The 26,365-nt window shown below is 55.0% G+C and overlaps 1 pseudogene; it reads left to right on the top strand.

The window, feature by feature from the left end:
- Window positions 1-768: 768 nt before the first annotated feature.
- On the top strand, window positions 769-25,307 carry LOC122154106 (annotated as a pseudogene).
- The last annotated feature ends 1,058 nt before the right edge of the window (window positions 25,308-26,365 follow it).

Here is a 26,365-nt window from a genome sequence, read left to right on the forward strand (position 1 = left end):
CTTTCCTCTGCAAGGAAATCCTTGATGGACTGCAAGGAGGAAGAGGTGGGAAGTGCTGCTTTCCACGCCGGGGGCCGCAGTGGGGGGGTCTGTCTGTGCCCAGTGGGGTGTGAGCAGAGGGGTGAGGGGAGGAGGGCTCCCTGATGGGAAGCAGCAGAGTCCTGGGGCCTTTCTGCAGGGAGGGCTGGGCCACCAGTATGGGGAGAAGCTCTCTCTCCTCCGGAGTGAGCCCTTCTCCCGTGGGGCAGAAGGGAAAGGGAAACCCCTGCCAGCGGGAAGGGCAGGCCAGTGTTCAGGGGATGCTGAGCACTGGGCAGACCTTCAGCCCTCCAAGCAGAGCCTCTCCTTCCCTCTTCAGGACAAGCAGGCTGTCCTTGGGGCGGTGGCCGCCAGGACGGGGGTCCTTCTGCGTGAGGAGCAGCACCGCGAGCGTGCCTGGGAGCAGCTCCTCTGGCTCTTGCACCAAGATCAGGAGGTGCGAGACACTCCCCGGGTCAGCAAGGTGAGGTGTTGCGCAGGGCCCGGCGTGGCTAGCTGGAGCGGGTCTGTGCCAGTGCCACGAGGCGCTGGGGAGCTGTGGGGTGCCAGGAGGAGCTGAGAAGCCCTTAGGGAAGGATCGGGGAGAGCAGAGAGGCCTGAGGCTCTTTGGGCAAGAAAAGAAAAACCCGGGGTGGGGGGCAGGAGGGAGGCAAGAATCCCTAGGGCTCATCTTCTCAGCAAGGGAGGCACTGCCACCTCCCTGAGCTGTGTGGGAAGAGCTTTGCCCTCATGCCCAGGGCCATGTCCAGTGCTGTCCAGTGAGAGGGGCGAGGTCTGCTGAGTGGGAAGTGCCAGGAAACAGAGTTGTCAACACCGGGCTCTGTTCAGAGGCAAGAGCCCCTCCTGGTGCTGCTCTGAGGGGAGGGCAAACAAGAAGCCCCGTGCTGGGGGGTGTGGGGTTTTCCCTGGGAGCTGGTGTTAAGGTCTCCCCTTATCCCAGTGGGGCTGGGTTTCTCCTTTGCCAAGTGCCTTTAGGTGGCTTTAGCCTCCTCTTCCTCCCCCATTCTGTTGTAGAATCCCCAGCTCTGTCCTGGAGGTGCTGGAGGGAGTTCAGACCCCAGACCCACAGGGCATGGCTCTTGCCGTCAGCACTGCTGTGCACCGCCAGGTAAGGGGAGCCTGCGTCCTGCTGCTGGCCTGGGGCCCACACGTGTCATCGCCGTGGAGGGGAAATAGCTGCTGGCTGGCAGGGCAGGGCAGGGCAGGGCAGAGTAGGGCAGGGCAAGGTAGGGTGGGGCAGGGCGGGGCAGGGCAGGGCGGAGCAGGGCAGGGCAGGATGGGGCAGGGCGGGGCAGGGCAGGGCGGGGCAGGGCGGGGCAGGGCGGGGCAGGGCAGGACGGGGCAGGGCGGGGCAGGGCAGGGCAGGGCGGGGCAGGGCAGGGCAGGGCGTCCCTCCACCGGGACCTTCCTGCAGGCCAGGATCACGCCAGGATTTGTGATCCTTAGGGCTGCAGGAGGCCTGACCCTGGCTGTTTGGAACGGGCCCGAGGGGCAGCCCAATTCCCACAGCAAGTTCCCTCTTGGCCAAGCCACAGGAGCATTCCGGAGTGTCAGCACCCTAAGGACTGCCTTTCAACACTGCTCAGCCTCAGCTCCCGGGCTGCTGCAAGCCTCTGTGTGCGCCCAGGGCCACTGTGGGGTGGGCTGGGTTTTGGCTGTGGGTCCCGTGCCCAGACCCCCCAGGGACAGGAGAGCGGAGAGCACCGTTTGGTTTCAGTCCCTCTCAGCACTGACGCAACTTTCTCTAACACGGACCTTGTTCCCACAGCTCTCTGATGTGAGCCGGGAGCCTGGCCCGGCCCGTCAGGCAGTGCTGTGCCGCTGCATTGTGCCTCAGGGTGAGGAGAGGAGGCTGGGCGATAGCCCCGCTGTGCTGTGGCAGCTCTCTCCCTCTCCTTGGTGGCTGCTGGTAAGTGCCTGTAGCCGGGGCAGTCGCGTGGGGGGTCCTGGGCTGCACCATCGGACTGGTTTCCCCAGAGGTACTATGGTCTCTCGGCTTCATGTGAGCTCCTGGAGCTGTGTGCTGAGCTGGTGGGGCCCTTGGGTGCTGGTGCTGGGTGGCTGTGGCTGAGGAAGGGCTGGAGGTGTTGGGTTTGGGTTCCTCGATTAGGGGGAACCCAGCTGTGGTTTAAGCTACTCTGGAGAGGGCTAGTAAATCCCCTTTCTGTTTTCTCTTCCTTTCTCCTCTGGCCAGCAAGCTGAGGCCACCTCTGAGCAGGGAGGAAAATCACAACCTGCTGTCAGTGTGCTGCCAGAGTGTCCTGGTCTGTGCTTCCGAGGAGCAGGTGAAGAAGGACAGAAAGACAGTGGGGGCAGCTGTGAGCATGCGGGTACCCCCCGGCCAGTGCCTCCCACCTCAGCGCACCCTGACAGCCCCCGGGATGCAGAACCTCAGCTCTCCTTTCCTGATTTTAGCTTCTGCACGGGAGAAACCTGGAAGATCTGAGCCTGCTCAGAGAAACCCTTCTGGAGGCAGAGGTGACCTCCACCGGCTTTGACTAAGTGGTCCCTGTGAGTAGGCATGGGGCAACAGGAAAAGTGTTGTGGGGGCAGAGAATCGAGGCCTTAGCAGGTGATAGGAGGTGGATGCCTTTGCTAGAGGAAAGTGGGGCTTTGGCTCCTTGCTCCAGGGCTGTGCATCTGGCCGGGGCCAGGGGCTGAGCTGTGGCACAAGAGCCCCCAGCCACTGCAGCCTCAGGACAGGCAGAGAAGTGGGTCCTGATGGAGGGAAAGCCAAGAGCCAGCCCCGAGCTGGGTGAGAGCAGCCTGGGGGAAGGCTGGAGCGGGGAGATGCTGACAGGGAAACAGCACCTGGCTCAGGGCAGAGGCAGCAGGAGAGAGCGGGGCAGCGAAGGCTGCAGTGCCAGGGCTTGGTGGGGCTGGGGGCTGTGCCAGGAAAGGGCCAGAGAAGAAGGGAGAGGGATCTCAGGGAGAAAAAGATTCCTGTTATGAGAGAGGTGCACCTTGCCCCAGGTCCTGAAGGGCTGGCTCACCTCAGCCAAGGAACAGGAACGGGAGTGAGCCCTGCGGGTCTGTGCCCACATGCTGGGTGCTTGCAAGGAGCGACTTGAGCTCATGGTGAGTAGGGACGCCTGTGTGCCCTGGTGCCCCGTTCCCATTCCTGGCCCCAGAAGGGAGCCCTGCCTGATGGGGTGCTGGGTTTCGGGGCTCCTGGGATTATGGGGCACCCCTTCTGTCTGCCCCTCTGCCCGGTCGCTGCTCAGGGAGCAGGGTGGGCGGTAGAGGCGAGCGGGTGCTGGGGCTGCCTGCGACCCTTTTCCTGCTGCTCTCCCCTGCAGAGAGGATGTCCTTGCAAGCAGTTCAGCTCCCTGGTGGGGTTGCTGGGGTATCTGATCACTGACTGCCTGGCCACATCCCGCCAGAAGGCATTGGTCTGCCTTGGCTACCTTCTGCAAGTGCAGGGTGAGGAGAGCGGGTGCTTCCCAGCTTCGCTCAGCCTGATCCCTCCGTTCTGGCCTGGCACCACGGGGGTCCCACGGGTCAGGGCCCCATCCCCAGCAGGGCAGGGGGAGGCAAGGTGCTCAGCTGGTTTTGTGTCCCCACCCCATTAGCCTTCTGCCTCCCCGGCCATCTCGGGAAGAATCCCTGGGAGAGGGTCGCTGAGTCCCACCTCCCTGGGGCATGTGTGAGGCTGGGTGGTCTGGGCCATCCCTCACGGCTGCCTGAGAGCAGGACATTGTCACCAATGCTGGCGACTGTTCCCCTCCACATCTGTCCCCCTCCGCGTTCCAGGAGAGACAGAAGGTGGCCAGACAACGCGCTGTGATGAGGTCCCCAGCGTTACAGAGCGCGTCTTCCCTCTCGCTGCCTGCCTTCAGTCTGGAGAGACAGGCAGCTACCCAGGCAGTCTCCAAACTCATCCCTGCCAGGGGAGAAACCTCCTGCTGAGCACAAGAGAGGAAACCAATGTGCTGCGCAGAGCAAAGTGGGCAGGGAGGAGGGCTCTGAGCTGCAGGCCCCGAGCCTGCTGCAAAGGGTTGTGTTTGAACCCTCTCCTCTTCGAGCAGCAGGGTCTGCCTGTGCTGAGGAAGTCACTGGGAGGTTTCCTGCCTCCCAGAGATGCTGGTGGTCTATGCGGGAATAGGGGACGCAGCTGCTGGGAGCAGAGGCTGCTGGAAGCCTGAAGCCCCAGCAAAGGGTTCAAGGAGGAAGAGGCCTCTCTCCAGCCCGGGATTTGTCAGCCATTTATCAGGCTGGGGAAATCCTGCTGCCCCGAGTTCAGGAGGGCCCTGGGTTTCCCTGTGGCCTCCACTGCCACCGCTTGGGTTTTCCTTTATCGGTATCTGGGGCCAGAGATTGAGTTTCCGTAGATGTGACTTCTCTTTTCTCCTGGTGTTTGTTCCGGCCCAGACCATGAAGGTGGTGCCTCAGGCAGATGAGATCAGGTGCCTTTGTGAGGAGCTGAACATCCCAGACACTGAGACTGTGGTGGAGACCTGTACCAAAACGGGAAAGGTAACTGGCCCCAAACGAGCGGGGTGGGGGCCCAGCTCCTGGGGTCCTGCACATCTCTCTGCTCCCCTCCAGACTGTCTCTCTGTCACCAGAGCAAGCTGCCGGGACAGCTGGTGTTAGCAAGTAGCAGGAGCCTTTGAGGCAAGAGTTTCCCTTTAGGCGCGATGGAGCAGATACCATGATGTGTGTGTGTGTGTGTGTGCGCGTCTGTGTGTGAGTGCTCTTGTCAGAATACAGATTTGGTATCTCAGCAAGCAGCATGGGGGAGACACTCCCACATGGGTTAGCTGCATCAGATGTAAACAGCACTGTACGCACAGCAGGAGGGTCAAGTGATTGCCCTCTCCAGGGCTGCTGAGCTAAGAGTCCCGTCAAGCTTCCTTTCCTTCCTGAATTGCTGGAGCAGAGCTGGGACATGGTCTGTCCTCTTCCTGACTTCTCTCCAGGCTGTTTGCAAATCATCCCTCCAGCACGGGCTACAGACTCTCTGACTGCCGTCCTGGACAGCTTGCTGCGTGGCCCACCCACAAGTGCAAGAGCAGCCTGGAAGTGGGTGTTTGTCTTCCTGGTGGAATGCAGAAAGGAAATACTCCAGGAGGTAACGGAGACCTTTTTCTCCATTTGACTTGGTCTTATCTCCTGTTGGCTGTTGCAGTACACCCTGCTCAGTTGGCATGGGCTCAAGAAATGCTGCCTGTGTGCTGAGCTGAGGGGCTACTGATGGTTTGAGTCGTGCATCAGCACCTGCTCCAGCTGGCACCTGCTCCAGCTGGTGACCAGGATATGGGCACTTCTTGTCCAAAGTCTCCCACTGGTCCAGGTCCTTCCCATGAGTGAGGCACTAGGAGGTACCAACCTTGCCGTTCCTCCTCTTCCTCCAAGGTCACTCACAGTCCTCCCTGCCCTGGGACCCACTTCACGCTGCTCACTCTTCCCTGGTCCCCAGTTGCCTCTACTCTGAGCTTTGCTGGGCACGCTAGGTTTTCCACAGGTGGGACACTTGTTCATTGTTCTCAATGCTTTCCCCAGCTGTGGTGTTACCCAGCCTGCGAGCTGCCCTTCCTTTCGCCCCCAGTTGCTGCCCGTTTGTAGCCTGGGAGCCTCTGGCCTCGTGCTGTGCCTGCCCTGTCGAGGCTCCTGTTCTCCTCCTCCCCTGGCGCTGGGCTGCGCTCCCCTCGGGCTCGAGGGGCACCAGTGGCTCGCGCAGCCCAGGCTGCCTCCGTGGCCGTCCGCCGCTGACAGAGGTGGGTCCCCGTGAGGACAGCCATGGGTGGCAGCCCCAGGGTCACGCCCAGCTGAGCTAAAGCTCACCCAGCCGTAAGGCCGCTGCTGTTGGAGCCAGGGCAGGGTGTCTCTGCGCTGTCCCTGCAGGGCCCACGGCCGCTCTGGGCAGCGGGAGCGCCGCATCCGTGGGCTGCGGGGTCACCCCTTGCTGCTTCCCCAGGCACAGAGCAGGTTGTGTCTGCACCACGGGCCAGAGGTAGGCAGCCGTGGGAGGAGCTGGGATCTTCCCCGGGAGGAGGGACCTGGCTGGCTCTTTGTCCTTCTCACAGCCAGTGCTTCTAGCTGTGAAAGGCTCAGACAAATATCCCTTCCTTTGGGGGAAGAGCCTCTGTGTGGGGAAGGGGTCTGTGCTTTGGGAAATGAGGAGGGCAGAGGCAAGGGAAAGTGTCCCTGGAGAGCGGGGTTCCTCTGGAAGGAGTCACATGCCCTTGCAAAGGTCCTGCACGGCATCTTCAGGCTCTCGAAGAGCATGTCTGGTTTTGGTCTTGCATTGCTCCAGACACATGGGGAGAGCTCCTCGAGCGCCGGGTGTGAACTGTCTCAGTGTCCTCTGTGTGCACACAGGGCACGCAGCTGCGCATACGGTCGGGCCCAGGCACACCCAGCGACCGAGGCTGCTGTGTGAGTGCCCGTGTGTGTGTGCGTGTGTGCGTGTGCACGATTGCCAAGAGCACACTGGGCTCCAGACGTGCGTCAGGGTCAGGCAAGGTGGAAGGGGTGAGGTTTTGGGCTGGATCTGGACACTGTGTCAAGGGCTTGGGCATTGCTCATGTGCCGAGTGACTGCGTCTGGGCCCCACAGGGCAGGGTAAAGGACGCACTGAGCCTCTTTCTCCTCATCTTCCATTCAGGTGCCCCAAATCCTCAACACCCTTTACAGCTCCATGCAGCAGAGCACCCTCAGGCCCTTCCTGCTCCGTGCAGTGTTTCTCCTCGCCCGCTTTCACCGGGTGCCCGTGATCAGGTGTCTCCTCCAGACAGGTCTGCCCATGGGCAGGTACGTGCACTACCCACTTCCCCGCTGCAGTCCAGTAGTGACCCTGCGGCTTGCTTGCTCTGGGCGGGTCTGGTTGAGAAATAGGTCTTTTTTTTTTCTGCCTGAACAGTCTGGAGTGTTGCAAGACTGTGTGCCTGTGTCTCTGCCGTGAGTGGGGCTTTGTAAACCCCATTGCAGCGGAGGAGGTTTGAGGGCACTGCAGGTCTGCGAGGAGATGGGCTCAGGGGTGAAGGTCTCTTCCCTTCCAGTGACACGGTGGAGGTGTGGAGGAGCCCGGGGAGAAGCATCTTTGGGATTCAGATCCTGAGGTGCTTAGTGGAGAAACTGAACAGAGCAGGAGAGGAGCACCTGGGGACTGACTCCTCCGCCTGTGAGTGGCACAACCATCGGACTGCTCCGGAGACTGACGGCGAGTTCAATGGCAGACACGTTTCTGCAGCTTTGCATCTGCTTTCTAACTCGTACCTCAGCGCAGGGGAGTCGGGTGCCCTGTGCCCGAGGAGACTCCCAGGGCGCTGTGCTGGGCCGGCCTCGAGGAGTGTGGGGAGCCGGGACAGTTTTGTGCTCCTGAGCCACAGTCTGTCACAGAAGTAACAACTGCGGGCAGTAACCCCCCCTCCCCACCCCAGGCAGGTGGGGGAACCGGGCTGGTGGGAAAAGGCCTTGCCTGAGCAGGTGGTTCTTGGTCATGGTTCTCTGCAGATCAGCCGTGCCATCTCCAACGTGGAGCACAGAGGAGCTCCAGCAAGTGCTTCCCCACCTCCTTCCCAGCCTCCTGAGGTGGGCCAGTGAAACGCTGGGCGAGGAGAGGCTGCGTTCCCCCATGGGCAGCTGGAGACAACTGTGCCTCAAGGGCCAGGTGCCTGAGCAGAAGCCGTGCAGGTAAGGAGCCAAAGGGGAAGATGAAGGGCCCCGGGCCCCTGCAGTGCCGAGGGCTGCGGCAGCCCTGGGAGCTGAGTGTGCCCAGTACCAGGCAGGCGACGGAGCTGGGCGTTCTGCAGTGGCAGGCATTTGTATGAGTCTTGATCTCAGAAAGAGATGGTGGAAAAAATGCAGAAAAATATTCTGGGGAGGACAGAGCTTGGATGCAAGTTACAAAATCTTGGAATATAAAATGTTTGGCATAATGGTATGTGCAACCATAACTGCAATGCTATCTGCATCTGCAGTGGCATTGCCCACTGCCATGTCATCTTAATCTGTAATGCTATCTGCATCTGAAATGGTATCTACATTTGTAATGGTAGTTAGCATCTGCCGTGGCATCTGCATCTGTCTACAAGTTCCAAGTCTTGGAACATAAGCATACGATTCTTGGCTTCTTTTTGTTTTTCCTTTTTATTCTGCCCCATCAGAAGAAATCATTGTCAGGGTCTCAGTGCATTGAGAGAGGCGGTGTCACTCTAACTAGAACTTAATATTCCACAAGCTTTTTTTCTTTTGACTTTCACTTTTTCCCATCAGCTACACTCCTATGCTCTGGCCGCTCCATTTCCTAGAGCCAGGGACAGCGGGGGTGTGCTGACTTTACTGGTTTAGATATTGCCTGGCTCACGGCATTAGCTGGGGGATGATGCCCCGCCGTGCTGTGTGTGCAGCTGTACCGGTGTCGGTACCTCCGTCGGTGTGTGCAATGCTGTCGAGAGCTGCGGTGGGATCAGTGTCTGCCACGGCCTCTGCATCTGCAACGTCCTTTGAATCTGCCGTGGCATCTGCAAAGCTCTCTGCACCTGCAGTGCTGTGTGTGCTGGGGGGTGGTGACGTCACTTGTGGGGGAGGAAGCTGATTGGTCAGGAGCAGCAGGTGGCACTGAGGTGCTGGGTGCCCGCCGGTGCCGGCACAGAGAGAGGAGGGGGGGGGGCAGAGGAGAGGCGGGTTGGGGGGCCAGCGAGGGGCCGGCAGCGAGGTGATGGCTGGGGCGGGGGCTGGTGAGGTCACTTCTGCCAGAGGTGCTGATAGGGTAGGAGCAGGCAGGTGTCCTAATGGACCTCCAGATGACCTGGGCTGATGTCACAGGGGGAGGCACTGCGTCACAGGGAGGGCTCCCCGGTACCACGGCAGGGGCGGCACTTCCCGGGGAGGCCTGGGCGCTGCTGGGCACTGCGCAGGGGCTCCCCACCGCTGCCCTTTTTTGCTGCTCCACAGCCAGGAGCAGGATCGGGAGGCAGCAGGGAGGTGCTGGGGGACCCTCGCTGACAGGCGGGAGAAGGGGAGCACATCAGAGAGGAGTTTGGGGCAAGGAGCTGGGAAGGGCGTCCCATTTCCTGAGCCGAGTGTAAGCAGCAAGTGCGATGGAGGACTGCTGCGCCATGGCCGTCAGCTCAGAGCTCAGCTGCTTGTTCCCCACATTCCTGCAGCTCTCCACCAAGGAGGAGGGTTTCGGGAGCTCCGAGCTGAGGAGTCACACGTGGGCTGTCAGCTGCCAAAAGCAGGGGGACAGTGTGGCTGCCAGCACTGCCAGGTCACGGTGCCTGCACTGCCCTGAAGACCAAGTCTCTCGTGGGCATAGGGTGGTGCCCCCAAAAGGGGGAATGATTCAGGGTCAGCTTCCTCTGGGAGCTGGCAGTCTGCACTGGGGGCACAGCCCAGCTCCACAGCCATGGCAGTGTTTTTCTGGGCTGTTTGTGTACCCCAGCATCTGTCAAGCCCCAGGCAAGGAGCTTGCTGAGTGTGTGAGCTGGACAGCCCAGAGCCTGACACTCCCTTCCCTTGCTTTCCAGCGGTCGTGGCTATCTGGAGAGCTGTGCCCAATTACGCCCTGAGGCAGCTGAAGTTGGGCAAGGTGGGCTGGCGCCCTGGTGCCCCTCATCCTGAGAGCCTGGGCCCCAGGGAGAAATCCCTCCCTGAGCATTCCAGCAACACGGCAAGACCACCCTGTGTGCCCAGAGCAGCTTCTTGGCCAAGCAGGAGAGCAACCAAGTCCAGAGCCAGCCTGAGAAAGCATTCGGCACACCCCAGGGCTTCACGCTTCCCTGTGGAGGGACTAAGCAGAGACAGGGGATGATGCTGGGCCTGTGCCAAGGATGTCTTTTTGTCTTTTCCCTGGGCAGCGTGTCCAGGTTGCAGGACTCAGAACCTTTGCTATGGTCCAAGAGCTATTCCGTGGCAAATGAGAGGTGCTTATGGTTCAAAGAAAGACCTGTCTTCCATCTGGACAGTGGTGAGTTATGGCTCCAGGAGCGTGCGTTCGCCACAGTGACTATCCCTGGTGAGAAGGCAGTGGCCGCACTCCCCTTTCCTCCTCCATGTCTAGGGGCTTATGTGCTCTCTGCTCCTTGGAAAGGGCTGGGAGAAGTAGGTAAATGCCTCTGAAGGTTGGGGGACAGCTTGAGCTCTCCCAAAACAAACCACTCCCTAAAGGCTGTTTTTATAAACAACCTTTTCTCTAGATTTATGTAATGAAACTTAAATGGAAATGTGGCCTGCTGTGGCAGAGGCAGTTCCTCCTCCTTGCAGGTGTTGTCAGGATCAAGCCCCTGAAGTACAAGCAGCTATCATGAGACAACTTCTGCCTGTGACACGTGATGGAGAACTGTGTGCGTGTGTGTCACCTGGCACTAAGTGGACAGACAGGTTCCTTTAGGGATACTTGGTAGAATGCTAATGACACTAAATTGCAGTTATAAGTGAGTTTTATTTTCTTAACAAGATACTATGATTAGTTATAGCACAGAATTTACGCTTAGAACAGCATGGGATTTCTACAAGCAGAATCAATGTAGTACAACTGATAAGTAGCGTGATACAGAATTTATAATACAACTGTCAACGAGGAGGAGGACAAATAGGAGGACGAGGAGGAGGACGAGGAGAATGAGGACGAGGATGAGGATGAGGAGGACAAGAAGGACAGGGACAAGGACGAGGACGAGGAGGAGGAGGAGGAGGAGGAAAACGAGGAGGAGGACAAATGGGAGGACGAGGAGGAGGACGAGGAGGAGGTGGATGATGAGGAAGAGGAGGAGGAGGAGGGGGATTAGGACGAGGAGGATGAGGAGGACGAGAATGAGGAGGATGGGGACGAGGAGGAGAAGGAGGAGGAGGAGTTCGAGGAGGATGAGGAAAAGGAGGAGGACAAGGACGAGGAGGAGGAGGAGAACGAGGAGAACGAATAGGATGAGGAGGACTAGGAGGAGGATGAGGAGGAGGAGGAAGAGCAGGATGAGGAGGATGATGAGGATGAGGAGGAGGAGGAGGAGGAGGAGGAAATCGATGAGGAGGATAACGAGGATGAAGAAGAGGACGAGGAGGAGGACGACGAGGCGGAGGAGGACAACGAGGAGGAGGAGGACAATGATTAGGAGAAGGTTGACGAGGACGATGATGAGGAGGAGGGGGAGGAGGAGGAGGACGACGAGGACAATGAGGAGGAGGATGAGGAGGAGGATGATGACGAGGAGGATGAGGAGGAGGAGGAGGCGGAGGATGAGGAGGATGAGGACAAATAGGAGGACGAGGAGGTTGACAAGGAGGACAAGGAGGAGGATGAGGAGGAGGACAAGGAGGATAAGGATGAGGATGACGAAGATGAGGAGGAGGACGAGGATGAGGAGGAGGATGAGGACAAGGAGGACAAGGAGGAGGTCGAGGAGGAGGACGAGGAGGAGGACAAGGTGGAGGACTAGGACGAGGAGGAGGAGGAGGACGAGGAGGAGGATGAAGACAAGGAGGATGAGAAGGACGAGGGGGAGGACGAGGAGGAAGACGAGGAGGACAAATAGGAGGACAAATAGGAGGATGAGGAGGATGAGGAAGAGGACGAGGAGGAGGACGAGTACAAGGACGAGGAGGAGGACGAGGAGGAGGACAAAGATGAGTATGAGGACAAGGAGGAGGATGAGGAGGACAACAAGGAGGAGGAGGAGGAGGACGAGGAGGAGGTGGAGTAGGAGGATGAGGAGGGGGAGGATGACGAGCATGAGGATGAGGAGGAGGATGAGGACAAGGAGGACGAGGAGGAGGAGTAGGAGGAGGACGACAAGGAGGAGGAGGACGACGAGGAGGAGGAGGACAACGAAGAGGAGGAGGATGAGGAAGAGGAGGATGAGGAGGAGGAAGACGAGGAGGAGGATGAGGACGAGAAGAAGGAGGAGGAGGTGGAGGAGGATGAGGAGAACGAAGAGGACGAGGAGGACTAGGAGGAGGATGAGGAGGAGGAGGAAGAGGACAAGCACGAGGACGAGGAGGAAGACGCGGACAAGGAGGAGGAGGAGGAGGAAACCGAGGAGGAAGAAAACGAGAAGGAGGAGGACGAAGATTAGGAGGAGGAGGACGATGAGGAGGAGGACGACGACAAGGAGGAGGAGGAGGAGGATGAGGAAGAGGAGGAAGAGGAGGACGAGAAGGAGGAGGAGGACGAGGACGAGGAGGAGGAGGAGAAGGAGGACGAGGAGGAGGAGGACAACGACGACGACGACGACAAGGAGGAGGAGGACGACGAAGAGGAGGAGGAGGACAACGAAGAGGAGGAGGATGAGGAAGAGGAGGATGATGAGGGGGGAGACGAGGAGGATGAGGACAAGGAGAAGGAGGAGGAGGAGGAGGATGAGGAGGAGGAGGAGGAGGACAAATAGGAGGACGAGGAGGTCGACGAGGAGGACAAGGAGGAGGATGAGGAGGAGGACAAGGAGGACAAGGATGAGGATGATGAAGATGAGGAGGAGGACGAGGATGAGGAGGAGGACGAGGACAAGGAGGACGAGGAGGAGGACGAGGAGGTGGAGGACAAGGTGGAGGACTAGGACGAGGAGGAGGAGGAGGACGAGGACAAGGAGGATGAGAAGGACGAGGGGGAGGACGAGGAGGAAGATGAGGAGGACAAATAGGAGGACAAGGAGGAGGATGAGGAGGACGAGGAAGAGGACGAGGAGGAGGACGAGGACAAGGACGAGGAGGAGGACGAGTAGGATGATGAAGATGAGTATGAGGACGAGGAGGAGGACGAGGAGGAGGTGGAGGACGACAAAGAGGACGAGGAGGATGAGGAGGAGGAGGAGGACGAGGATGAGGAGGAGGACGAGGACAAGGAGAGCAAGGAGGAGGAGGAGGTTGACGAGGAGGTGGAGGGTGACGAGGAAGAGGAGGAGGAGGAGGGGGACGAGGATGAGGATGAGGAAGAGGACGAGAAGGAGGAGGAGGACGAGGAGGATGAGGAGGAGGAGGAGGAAGACGAAGAGTAGGAGGAGGACGAGGACGAGGAGGAGGACGAGTTGGAAGACGAGGAGGAGGAGGAGGAAGGCGAGGAGGACGAGGAGGACGAGGAGGACGAGGAGGACGAGGACAAGGAGGGGGACAAGGAGGAGGACGAGGAGGAGGACAAGTAGGAGGACGAGGATGAAGAGGACAAGGACGTGGACAAGGAGGAGGATGAGGACGAGGAGGAGGAGGAGGATGAAGACGAGGAGGAGGAGTACGAGGAGGAGGAAGAAGAGGAGGACAAGGACAAGGAGGACGAGGAGCAGGACGAGGAGGAGGACGAGGACTAAGAGGAGAATGAGGAGGAGGAGGAGGACGACGAGGACGAGTATGAGGAGGATGACAAGGATGAGGAGGAGAACGAGGAGTAGGAGTAGGAAATCAATGAGGAGGATAACGAGGACAAGGAGGAGGACGAAGAGTTGGAGGAGGAGGAGGAAAACGATGAGGAGGATAACGAGGATGAGAAGGAGGACGAGGAGGAGGAGGAGGAGGAAAACGAGGAGGAGGAAAACGAGGAGGAGGAGGACAACGATTAGGAGGAGGTGGACGAGGACGATGACGAGGACGAGGATGAGGAGGAGGAGGAGGGGGAGGACGAATAGTAGGACGAGGAGAAGTACGATGAGGACGATGACGATGATGATGATGAGGAGGAGGAGGATGAGGATGATGAGGAGGAGGATGACGATGAGGAGGAGGATGAGGATGAGAATGAGGAGGACGACAAGGAGGAGGAGGACGAGGAAGAGGACGAGGAGCATGAGGAGGACGATCAGGACGAGGATGAGGAGGAGGACGACGAGGAGGACGAGGAGGACGACAAGGAGGAGGAATAGGACGACAGGGAGGACAAGGAGGACGAGGAGGAGGATGAGGATGACGAGGAAAAGGAGGAGGAGGAGGGGGATGATGAAGAGTATGAGGTTGATGAGGAAGAGGAGGAGGAGGAGGGGGATGAGGATGAGGAGGAGGACAAGGAGGACGAGGAGGAAGAGGAGGATGAGGAATATGAGGAGGAGGAGGTTGAGGACGAGGAGGAGGAAGATGACGAGGATGAGGACGAGAACTAGGACGAGGATGAGGAGGAGGAAAAGGAGGAGGAGGAGGAGGAGGAGGAGGATGAGGAGGACGAGGATGAGGATGAGGAGGACGACAAGGAGGAGGAGGATGAGGAGGAGGACGAGGATGAGGACGATGACAAGGAGGATGAGGAGGAGGAGGAGGACGAGGATGAGGAGGAGGAGGACGACAAAGAGGAGGAGGACGACGAGGAGGAGGAGGACAACGAGGAGGAGGATGATGAGGAGGACAAGGAGGAGGGTCATGACGAGGAAGAGGAGGAGAAGGAGGAGGAAGAGGAGGAGGACAAATAGGAGGATGAGGAGGAGGATGAGGAGGAGGACGAGGAGGAGGAGGATGATGATAAGGAGAATGAGGAGGACGAGGAGAAGAAGGAGGAGAATGAGGATGTGGAGGAGGAGGAGGCAGACGAGGACGAGAATGAGGAGGATGACCGGGATGAGGAGGAGGACGAGGAGGAGGAGGAAATCGATGAGGAGGATAATGAGGACAAGGAGGTGGACGAGGAGTTGGAGGAGGAGGAGCAAAACGATGAGGAGGACAACGAGGACGAGGAGGAGGATGAGGAGGAGGAGGAGGAGGAGGAAAACGAGGAGGAGGAGGACAACGATTACGAGGAGGAGGACGAGGACAATGACGAGGAGGATGGGGAGGAGGAGGAGGAGGAAAATGAGGAGGAGGAGGACGAGGATGAGGAAATCGATGAGGAGGATAACGAGGACGAGGAGGAGGATGAGGAGGAGGAGGAGGAAAACGATGAGGAGGATAACAATGACGAGGAGGAGGACGAGGAGGAGGAGGATGAGGAGGAAAATGAGGAGGAGGAAAACGAGGATGAGGACAATAATGATGATGATGAGGAGGAGGAGGATGAGGAGGAAGACCAGGATGAGGAGGAGGAGAAGGAGGTGGAGGAGGAGGTCGAGGAGGAAGACGAGGATGAGGATGAGGACAAGGAGGACGAGGAGGAGGATGAGGAGGACGAGGATGAGGACGATGATGAGGAGGACGTTGAGGATGAGGAGGACAAGGATGAGGATTATGACGAGGAGGATGATGAGGAGGAGGGTGAGACTGAGGATGAGGAGGTGGACGAGGACAAGGAGGACGAGGAGGAGGACGAGGAGGAGGACGAAGAGGATGACAAGGAGGAGGAGAATGAGGAGGAAGACGAGGAGGATGAGGAGGAGGAGGAGGACGAGGATGAGGAGGAGGACAAGGACAAGGAGTACAAGCAGGAGGACGAGGAAGAGGAGGAGTATGACAAGGAGGAGGAGGACGATGAGGAGGAGGTGGACAACTAGGAGGAGAATGATGAGGAGGACGAGGAGAAGGCGGATGATGAGGAAGAGGAGGAGGAGGAGGGGGACGCGGACAAGGAGGATGAGGAGGAGGAGGAGGAGGAGGACGACAAGGAGGAGGAGGAGGACAACATGGAGTATGAGGAGTACGAGGAGGAAGAGGATGAGGATGACAAGGAAGAGGAGGAGTGGGACGAGGACGAGGAGGAGGACGAGGACGAGAAATATGAGGAGGAGGAGGAGGACGAGGACGAGGAGGAGGAAGAGGATGAGGACGAGGAGGAGGATGAGGATGAGGAGGAGGAGGAGGAAAACGAGGAGTAGGAAAACGAGGAAGAGGAGGACAACGATTAGGAGGAGGAGGACGAGGACGATGACGAGGAGGAGGGGGAGGATGAGGAGGAGGACAAATAGGTGGACGAGGAGGAGGACGAGGAGGACGAGGATGATGAGGAGGATGAGGATGATGATGAGGAGGATGAGGAGGACGACGAGGATGAGGATGAGGAGGACGACAAGGAGGAGGAGGACGAGGACAAGGATGAGGAGGATGACCAGTATGAGGAGGAGGACGAGGAGTTGGAGGAGGAGGAGGAAAACAATGAGGAGCATAACGAGGACGTGAAGGACGAGGAGGAGGATGATGATGAGGAAAACGAGGAGGAGGAGGACAACGATTAGGAGGAGGAGGAGGACGTGGAGGACGAGGATGATGAGGAGGATGAGGATGAGGACGATGACGAGGAGGATGAGGACGAGGATGAGGAGGACGACAAGGAGGAGGACGACGAGGAGGAGGAGGAGGAGGATGACGAGGAAGATGAAGGAGGAGGAGGGGGACGAGGACGAGGAGGAGGACGAGAACAAGGAGGACGAGGAGGTGGACAAGGAGGACGAGAACGAAAAGGAGGACGAGGAGGAGGACGAGGAAGACGAGGAAGAGGCGGATGAGGGGGAGGACGAGCTGGAGGACGAGGAGGAGTACAAGGAGGAGGAGGAGGAAGACGAGGAGGAGGACGAGGAGGATGAGGACGAGGAGGGGGACGAGGAGGAGGAGGACAAGTAGCAGGATGAGGACGAGGAGGTGGACAAGGAGGAGGATGAGGAAAGAATATATTTTTATAAAGATTGGCTTCATTCATTTATAACAGCAGTATCAGACACCGGCCGTTTTGCTGCTGAGAAAAATAACTCTGTGCCGGGCAGAGCAGCACAGCGGGGGCCTGCACAGCCACCCCGTTGCACGAGGACCCTGCACACGTGTTCCTATTGAGGAGCGGAATCACGACTTTACAACCAGTAAAGTTAGAGAGTAGGTATGTTTATTCATCACTGGGCACAGGGGGGAACCATTCCTCCACAAGCGTGCGTGCCCTGGAGCCAAAAGAGGCTCCTTTTTATTGTGTAAAACGTTACATATTCATTAACTCCAATACACATGCATCACAATTCTGGGGATAGGGAGGGAATATTACAATCAGTTCCGGGAAATCATTAACATATTCCCCCCCCCCCCCCCGCCAAGTCCCTCCCTGCCGCACCTGCGCAGTGCTCCCTGGTGGTCGTAGGCAGGGGTCTGCAGATGAAGGCTCGTAGTCTTCTTCACCGTGTTCACTACCTGACCCTTACTTCTGCACCAACTCAGTCCTGTGGTCACGTACACCTTGTCCTTCAGGTCTGGGCTAATTTGCAGCTCCTTTGTCTTTCTGGCTCAGTGGTTTCAGTTCCTCTCTTATCTCAGGGACAAGAGATCCCAGCGGTGGCCCGTCCTGTCTTCCTTCCAGTCACTCACACGGCAGTTGCCGGCCTTTGATGGAGGCCACCTGGTGAGCAGCCCCCGAGGGGGGGCTATCGGGTTAATGTTTCCTCAGATCACTATTGCACGAGGGCCCTGCACACACCCCCACGTTGCACGAGGACCCTGCACGGGCATCCCTGTCGCACGCGGCTCTTTGCACGCCCGCTGCCCTCGCAGCAGGCGCCGTGCGCATGCGTGCACACTGGGGCCGGGACTACAACTCCCGACGTGCCTCGCGCGGTCGGTCGGTGGAGCCACGCGCTGATTGGCTGTGGAGGGGGCGGGGCCGCGGCGCACGGCGGGGCCCGCCCACTGGCAATGGCAGCAGAGCAGCGGGACGGGTAGGAGGGTCCTGTGGAGCCCAGGAGTGGGGCTGAGGGGGGCTCCGTGCCTTGGGGGGGGCTGTGAGCATCTGGGGAGGGGGCTGGGGGGACTGCGGCCCCCCGGGGGGCCTGGGAGCGGCGGGTGGGCCCCGGGGATGCCAGGGAGTGGGGCTGGGGAAAGGCTCGGAGCCACTCGGGGGGCCGAGGAGTGGGGCGGGGGGCGCTGTGGGCGGCCCCGGGGTTGGGGAGTGGGGCGGGGGGTGCTGGGGGGACTGGCGGGGGGGGCTGGAGAACGGAGGGGGTGCTGGGAGCCGCCGGCAAGGGCTGGGGGAGCCCTGAGCCCTGGGGGGCTGTGAGCCGGGGGGGTCCCGCCCCTTTCCCTGCCCGCCCCAGGCCCCAGCCCGGGGTCCCGGCCGAAGCCCCTCGAGGAGCTGATTTGGCCGCCCCGAGGGACGGCTGGGGGGGCAGCCCCGAGCTGCTCGGCTGGGGCCTCGTTCTTGGGGCAAGAGGCAGCGGGGGCCTGCGCAGCGCTGGGGGTTGGCGCTGAAAATCCCAGCTCGGGGGGGTCGGGGCTGCTTCCCCCTCCCGGGGCGGCTCCTGCTCCGCCAATTCCAGCCAGCAGCCCCGCAGCTTCATCCAGGCTGCTTGGGGTTGTGCTCTTCTTCAAACGCCAGTTGCAGAAATCAGGCTAGTGTTTGAACAGGTTTTGGTCGCTGTGATGACTGCAACAGGCTTCAAAGATGGACCTCAGCAATTCAGTAGTCCCAGACCTTCCCCTTTGTGCCTTTAATTAAGGAATAATTTGAAAACTGATGAAAACTAATGGGTGTTTGGGCCGTGCAGAGTCTTTCTTTGCATGGGGGAACAGATTTGGGTTTTCTTGGCTTAGTTACTGTCCATGGAGGCAAGGAAGGAGAAACCAAGCAGCAGTGATGTCTTTTCTTTAGATTTAAGACATGCATAAAAACACCTAACTAAAAGAAGCCAATGTTAAATTGTCTTGTTTAATGTTAGCAGGAAGCTGATGGGACTATCCTTAAATCAAAACTGATACAAAACAGAAATGTGTCCTAAGCATCTTCTGTGTGTAGTGTCACCCTTAGTGGATTTCAAACCCTTTAATTTCCTGGTGATAGGTTATAAATGTTTAGGGCAATGCAAATAAGTTGTATTAAGATGGTAGCAACTTGATTATTTTCTTATATCCACAAATGTTTTTTAAAAAAGTAGTTGGATTTCTAATTGTTGTGGTTTAGGCCTGATTGGCAGCCAACCACAACGCAGCACCTCTCTCTCCCTTCCCCTCCGGCAATGAGAAGGGACAGAGAGCCAGGCTTGGGGTTCAAGATAGGACTGGGATGGGGGAAAATCCCCCTTTTATGATCACGAGCAAAAGGCAGACTCGTTAGGGGAAGGAAAAAAAAGAACATACATTTATTACAGACACTAACAACACATAACAGAGTAGGACAGTGAGAAGCAGTTGCCACATCTTGAGAACACCTTCCCCCCACCCCTCCCTTCTTCCCGGGCTCAGCTCTGCTCCCGATATCTCTACCTCCTCCCCCAGTGGCGCAGGGGCAGGGAATGGGGGGTGCAGTCAGTGCTGCCACTTCCTTCATCTTCGGTGAGGGGAGTGTCCAAAACTTGTTACCCCCTGCTCCATCGTGGTCCCCCTCTCACAGGAGACAGTCCTCCACAAACTTTCTCTGACTTGAATTCCTCCCACGGGCCGCAGCGTTCCCCACACTGCTCCGTCATGGGTCACTAACTTCCTCCGACTGGATTCCCTCCCACGGCTGCAGCCCTTCCCGAGCTGCTCCGGCGTGGGACTCCCCCGCATGCTGCAATCCTCCCAGCACTGAATTACAGCAGTGGGGCTGCCTTTTCCCATGAGACCCCGGCCTTCTTCAGGCACAGAACCTTGATCAGCCGAGCAACAGGCTGTAAATCAATGTCTGCTCCACCGTAGATCTGCATGGGTGGCAGGGGGGGGGCCGCCCTGCCGTCTCACCACAGGATACAGGGGGGTCTCTGCTCTGGCACACCTCCCCCCTCCTTTCTTCCTCCGTTCCTCCACTGACCTTGGTGTTCACTGCAGCTGCATCAACTCCTCCTCACAAGTCCGACTGCCCGTCACCACGTCCCTTCTTAAATACGTTATCGCAGAGGCGCAGCCGATTGGCTCAATTTCCCAAACAGAAGTGGAGCTGACGTGGAGCTGGGGGAGCTTCGAGAAGCTTCTCCCAGGGGGCCGCCCCGATAGCCCCCTCCCCTGCCACCAAAAAACTCCACCACTCACTCAACCCAGGACACTAATTTAGGTCAAGTTATCTAAAAATCATAAGCAGGACTTTTTTTTTTTCCTCATTTATATTAATTCTGAGTAAAAGAGCAGAAGTTGATTTGGAAACCTGTAAGCTGAAGGGTGTTTTCCAGTGAGGTTTTGGTTTGTTTATTTTTCTTTTTGCTTTTGTGAAGTCCTCAATATTATATTTTCTCCCTCATTATTTCCAGGCTGCAGAACCAGCCTGAAAGGCACGGTGGAATTACTTTTCCCATTAGCTGGGCTCCTTCTAAGGATATAGATTGCATCCATACTCAGAAGCCAGTTGCAGCAACGAAGCCGTTTCGGGTATTTGAAGAGGAGGAAGAACTGAATCACCAGTAAAACGAGACTGTAAAATTTGTTAACCTCTTGGGTTTTTCAGGACAAACTTAACATGAGTTTCCTTTACAAGCTGGTGGTTCTTGGTAAACTGAATAACTTGGTCAAAGAATGGATTTCAGAATTTGGTGAGAGCAAGGTAAGGGTTTTTTATATGCTCTTGTCAAAACAGCTGATGCCTTTTTATTTCTTTTAAAGGCCATACTACTAGGATTTATGCTGAAGTGGAACTTTCAACTTTCTTCTAAAGTATTGAGGAGAGCTGTAGTAACTGCCGTTGAAATAAGGTAGAAAAGGTACTACAGTTCACAATCTTGAAGTCCCTGGGGCACTGAATAAATGTGTGAAGTGGCTCTGTGGGTTGACTTGTAGCAGCTAACAAAGCTGAAACAAGGGATTGTGGGGTGAGCTAGATGGGAAACGGGCACTAATCTCGCCCCAAACAGCCTGCAGCACCCAGTGTGGTTTGAAACTATTGCACTAGACTTGACCTTTGCAGAGATTGTGTTTATTTATGTGCATCTGCTGTGGGGAAGACTAATAATAGGTCTTAATTTCTGTAAATTAAGGACTTAATTTCTGTAAAAAGGACTGATACATTACTCATCTCTTTTTTTGAGTTGCAAGCACTCATTTCAGAAAAACAGTAGCAGTCTATTAGACTAACAACTCAGTCTGGGAGTGAGAAAACACTGTTTATGGAGGCTGTTGTAGTCTTTCTAAAGAGCCCGTATGCTACCTAAACTTGCACATAGGTCAATGTGTATCTTATATTATAAAGTAAACACTTTCTCTTCTACACACAGAATCTTCCTCCTTCAGTAGCAGCAGCAAATGTTGGTGGCAAAATATTTACATTTGGTTCTTACAAGCTTCGAGTACACACTAAAGGTAGAACTTCTTTGTCCAGTCATAGTTCTGATGCTTGAAAGTGACTTCCAACAATAACAGAAGAAATGGAATCTCTTTGCAGGTGCTGACATAGATGCTGTTTGTGTTGCTGCTAGACATGTAGAAAGATCGGATTTTTTTCAGTTGTTCTTTGAAAAACGGAAACATCAGGAGGAAATAAAAAACCTAACAGTGAGTAAGCGCTCTCCGTGATAATCGTGCAACTTCTACAGTAAGAATGTTCATGTTAAAGACTTATATTGGTAGAGGATGTCTTACAAGACAAAACTTTAAAATACATTGTTTCTGAGTCCCTTCTAAAATGCTATCTTATGCAGCATGAAAATGCTGAAGTCAAGCTTTTGGTTCCTTTCCCCAGTGGCTGTACACCACGTAAGAATCTTTGTGGTCCGCTTCTCCCCTGCCCTTGGTTTGAGAATGAGTCGGCTGTATCAAAAAGCAAGGCTGTCCCTGGGAGCCCTGCTTTCATCTCAGGTGCAGTAAGGGGCCTGGACATGCACGCCGGGGGAGGAGGGGGCAGCCTGAAAACTCAGGAAGGTGACGGTGATGTGGAAAGGCTCCTGTCAGTCCCTTGGCCGTGCTGTTGCTCTGGACAGACTTTAGGAGCTCTCGTTCATTCTCCTCTGGCCACGTTCCTCTCTGGCTCCTCAGCCTGAGCCTTTGCGGCCGGGATGCACACTGTCAGCTTTCCAGAAAGTTCCCAGGGGCTGTGCTGGGAACATACAGAACTGCTGTGTAAAATGCCCCTCGGGTGCATGCATTGCATACCTCGCACGTAAAACTGAGCTCCTGGGAAGTGCTTCTCAGCCTGGGCTTCCTCACGCAGACAGTTTGAAAGACTTCACGTGCATAGCTACGGAGCCTTTGTTTAGGTGACTGTCACCTGAAAACAGACTCTCAGCGGGCTGTGGCACAGTTCTGACAAGTGCTCTACAAAACTGAAGACTGTGCCAGAAGGTAGCTGACAGCATCTCAGGCACGGTAGAAAATAAAAATAGAGAAGACTAGTGCGCGCTGTCAAATGTGGACAGAGTTGGTTAGATTTCTCTGGATGTTAACCAGCAGTAAGATAGCTAGAGAAATCTCTTTTCTTCCTCACTGCCAAGGTAAGTACCTTACAGCCACTGATCCTGGTGGCTCATTGTGCGCTGTTTGTTCATTACAATCCATGATCAGCCTCAGAATCTCTTGGCTAAATAGCTTTTTAAAGCCAGTATTAGTTTTAGGCTTTAAAAAGCCTAAAGTATTTACAGTATTAGTGCTCTACTGCTTGCAGCTTACTACCAATTTTTTTGGTTTGGAAGCAAGTCAGTCTTTATACCAAATAGTTTAGCAGTGTAAATTCTGTATTTTATCACAGTTTAGGGAAAAGATCAAAGTAGCAAGAAATACTTTCTTACACAGTAATCCTCTCCTTTACAAGCAGTTGAAGATACATGTGTATCAGTTGTCAAGTTTGAGTTTGATGGCATCGAGGTAAGAATTTTGCTTTTTTTCTTTAAGTAAGGATTTTTTTTTTTTTTTCTTGCTTTGGAATAGGACAACTTTTCAGGGACTTGTGACCTTGCTATTTTACAAGGTTTTTGGTACCTGACAGTGTATTTAGGAAACTGTGATTAAACAGCCTGACCACAGCCTATCCCAGGAGAAGGCACTGCAGTAAAATGGGAGCTGATAGGAAAAGAAGCCCCTAGGAAGCCTGGCGGGCACGGGAACATCAGGGACACCTCTTGCTAAGCCTGTGCTGCAGGCCAGGGTAGCCCACTGGAACAGCAGTTATGTCACAGGGATTGTGCAGCGTGGGAGTAGAGGCAGTGTCCCTGCCAACCCTCCTGAGCTCTGACAAACCAGCTTTCTGCAGGGGGACGGGGATAGTGTAGCTCACCGTATGGATCATGTGAGCAGACTGAATGTTTTGTTGCAAATCAAAAATGAAGTGGTTGTGAGACAAACGTTCTGGAAGATGAAAAGTGAAAGCCCCCATTTGACTCCTGCCCAGGTTTGTCAGCTGCAGGAATCCTTGTATCTTGAATGCATCTCACACCGTGAGTGCAGACCTGCATGCTGTAGTACCTCAGCACGTTACTGCTCGGTGTCACTATCGCCAAGACCTTCAGTGACCTTCTTGTGGCCTCTCTCTGGTACAGACATTCACAGAATAATTTTCTTGCCTCAGACTCTACTATAGACCAGATGCTTTGGGATCAAAAGGGCTTACCGCAGAAAGGAAATGCTCTCTCCTTTGCTGAAGTGTAGTTGAGGTGGCTGAACTTGCATCTTAATTTTATGATTTATGTTCTCTTTTAATGGAAGATGGAAATTGAGAGTAATCTTTTCAACTTAAAACCCCCTTCCTTTCCCTAGCTTAAAAAGGCGGGATACAGTGACGGTTTTGTAAATAAAATATGGAACTTCTAGCAATTCTCTTGAGTTTTCTGGCAAGTAAATCTCTCGGGACATGTATCTGTAGTCACATAGGTCTAAATACAAATGTTAACCACTCTGTAGTCTTGACTAGCTTTTCCCCCACTGATGTGCTGTTTGAAAATGATGCAGCATTCTAACTCACACTTGGCACTTTTCCCCCTCTTAAGATGGATCTCGTGTTTGCCAGACCATCTGTGCAAACTTTTTCTGATAATCTTGATCTCAGAGGTGACTCATGTCTGTGAAGCCTGGATACGAGATGTATGCGGAGCTTAAATGGTAAGCATATTTACACTTCTTTAAAAAGAAAGTGTTACAGAGCTTGGTATAGAATGCACATGGCACAACCCATCGGTTTCTGTACAAGTTGCAGAAACTGATCTCCTGTCTACTTGAGATCTGAGGAGGTGGCAAGTGGGCTTAAATTGAGATGCTTCAAGGAGTTGTGTGTTTAGATAGACCTGTATCTCATGTTTCTTTGATCAGGGTGTGTGCATTGTTCTAGTTCGCCATAGAAACTGCTTCAGATGAATAGGTAGAGCATTTGATAGAGAAGAATGTGTGGTAATTCATTAAAAAAAAAATATATATATATATTTAAAATACCTGAAGCCTAACTTACTCACTGTTTAACACTGACTGGTTTAATTGTTCCCTGCTGTCGAAAGAAACAGCTTTTGGAATCCTCCAGAAAGGCCTTATTAAAAATTGTATTCTATAAACTGTGAAAAAGCTGCTGAGGGCATCAGTTACCTGGAGTGATACTGAATGTTGCGTGTAATCTGTAATTTTTAAGGAAATACAAAGCAAGCAATCCAAACTTGTTTTCATAGGCTTGAACAATGAACTGTGAGCTATTGATCCAGGATAGCATAAAACTGACTTGTACCCGTTACTAGGAACTGCTGCACTTCAACTTTTTTCTTAGAGGCTGCAGAGCTACTGATGAAATACTGCATCCAGAGCCAAATAAAGAGAACTTCCAGCTCACTCTCCGTGCAATTAAACTGTGGGCAAAATGTGAGTAAGGGGATTGTTCATGATCTTTAAACTTTTCACAGGCACCTCGTGCTGAAAAAACAAGACCATTAGCAGTACTTCACCTTTGGATAGCTGTTTAAATGATGGCTTTTAAACTAGAACCTGTTCTTCAGTTTAGATTCACGGTCTGTCCGTGGGGTTGATTCGGTGTGGTTTTTAATGGGGGTAGAGTGGGGAGAAGAGGGAGTGCCTACAAGACAAGGTGCTGCATTGCTTATCAGGAACCTGACTAGAGGTGATAAAAAGGCAAGTTAAGTATATAAACTTGATACGTAAGGAATAAGAAAATACTGTTTGCGTATGTGTCTAGAGCAAGTGCTACAAGAATGGTAGAATTTTTCGTAAGGGAAGTTGGAGTGAAGCAGTAGCTGTAGCAGGGTAGGCAAATTCCAGAGTAGCAGTATTTTGGGAAGTGGTGTGGTCATGATTCTTCTGCTCATCACTGTTAAGGACCAACAATTTTGGCCTCATTGCATTGCAAAAGTAACTGACTTGGAGGCTAAAGTGTACTGAGGATTCTACAGATTGTGAAGTTGGTGCTGTAAATTTGAAGGAAGGTCCTTGGGTATTGAAGGACTGCAGGCTAATGACACGTACCCATTCTAGGACATGGCATTTACTCCAGCGTGCTGGGATTTCTTGGTGGGGTTTCCTGGGCAGTGCTAGTAGCAAGAACAGGTCGAACTCTATCCAAATGCCAAGAAAGGCAAAGCCAAGAGGAGAACAATAACTGCACTCCCAAAAGGGGAGGAGCAAACTGAGTGAGGGCAACTCATCGGCCCCTGTCAGAGTTTCAACACTTGAGATAAACAGAAGAAATAAAATTGTAGGAAGTTAACAGTGGCCGAGAAGCAGATTATAAATCCATCTGATCCAAATCTCAGAAAGACTTTCAGTATTGATTTGTGTGAATACTAGACCGAGGCTGAAATTAAGTGTTTGCTTCTGCTTTCCACGTCACGAGAAGATAACTTAAATGGGCTAAACAGTAACGAGAAGATGCTCAAGGCAATAGCAGAGCTTACTGGTTTCCTCCACTGGACCAACTGTGCAGTGAACCAGCTTAACACGGCCAGTCTAAGGATGTCACTGAAGTTGCTTAAAAAAAAAAAAAAAAAAACAAACAGGTAAGTCCTTATCCTGGAATGTGAAGGCAGCACCTTGGCTCCCACACAGGGTGGCAGAGATGGCCCAGCAGGGTCATGTCCCGACGTTCCAGGTCAGATAAAGAAAGTGCTGGCTGTGTTTGTGGGGTCGGTTTGACGTATCTTTTCTGTTTTCTAGAAGCCTGGGGAAGGACGCGCTGTGCGGTAGGACCGGTGCTACTTTAGCCCTGAGGTTCAAAAACTGCACATCAGTGCAACTCCCTGAGTGGCCTTCATCACCAAATAAACCAGATTTGCTTTCTCCAGGGTGGTGGGAACAGGAGCTCACAAGTGGATTCCAGCTACACCTCAGGGTAGCAGTTGGCACATGCTTAACTTTAACTTTAAAGCCCACCCACTGGCTATTAAAGGTCACATGAACCCCTGAGATCTAATGAAAGGAAAACCAAACAAACCAAAAAAACCCACGACAATATCCCCAGAAAACACTACACCCCGTTTCCCACTCCTGAAGGAGGCCGGGTTCACATGACACGTCGGGGTCCCCCCCTCACCCCGGGAACTTGCCAGCCTCCAGCCGGGGAGCCGGAGCATTTGTCCCCCCCTGCCCGGGGGCAGCTGCCAAAGCAGCGGCGCAGCGAGGAGAGCAGCTCCCACTCGGGCTGGCCGTGCCCACGGAACCAGAACACTACACAGAACAGGTGTCCAAGCAAAAAG

Source organism: Tyto alba, unplaced genomic scaffold, assembly GCF_018691265.1.
Source record: "Tyto alba isolate M040663 unplaced genomic scaffold, T.alba_DEE_v4.0 Super-Scaffold_31, whole genome shotgun sequence".
Classification (NCBI taxonomy): Eukaryota; Metazoa; Chordata; class Aves; order Strigiformes; family Tytonidae; genus Tyto; species Tyto alba.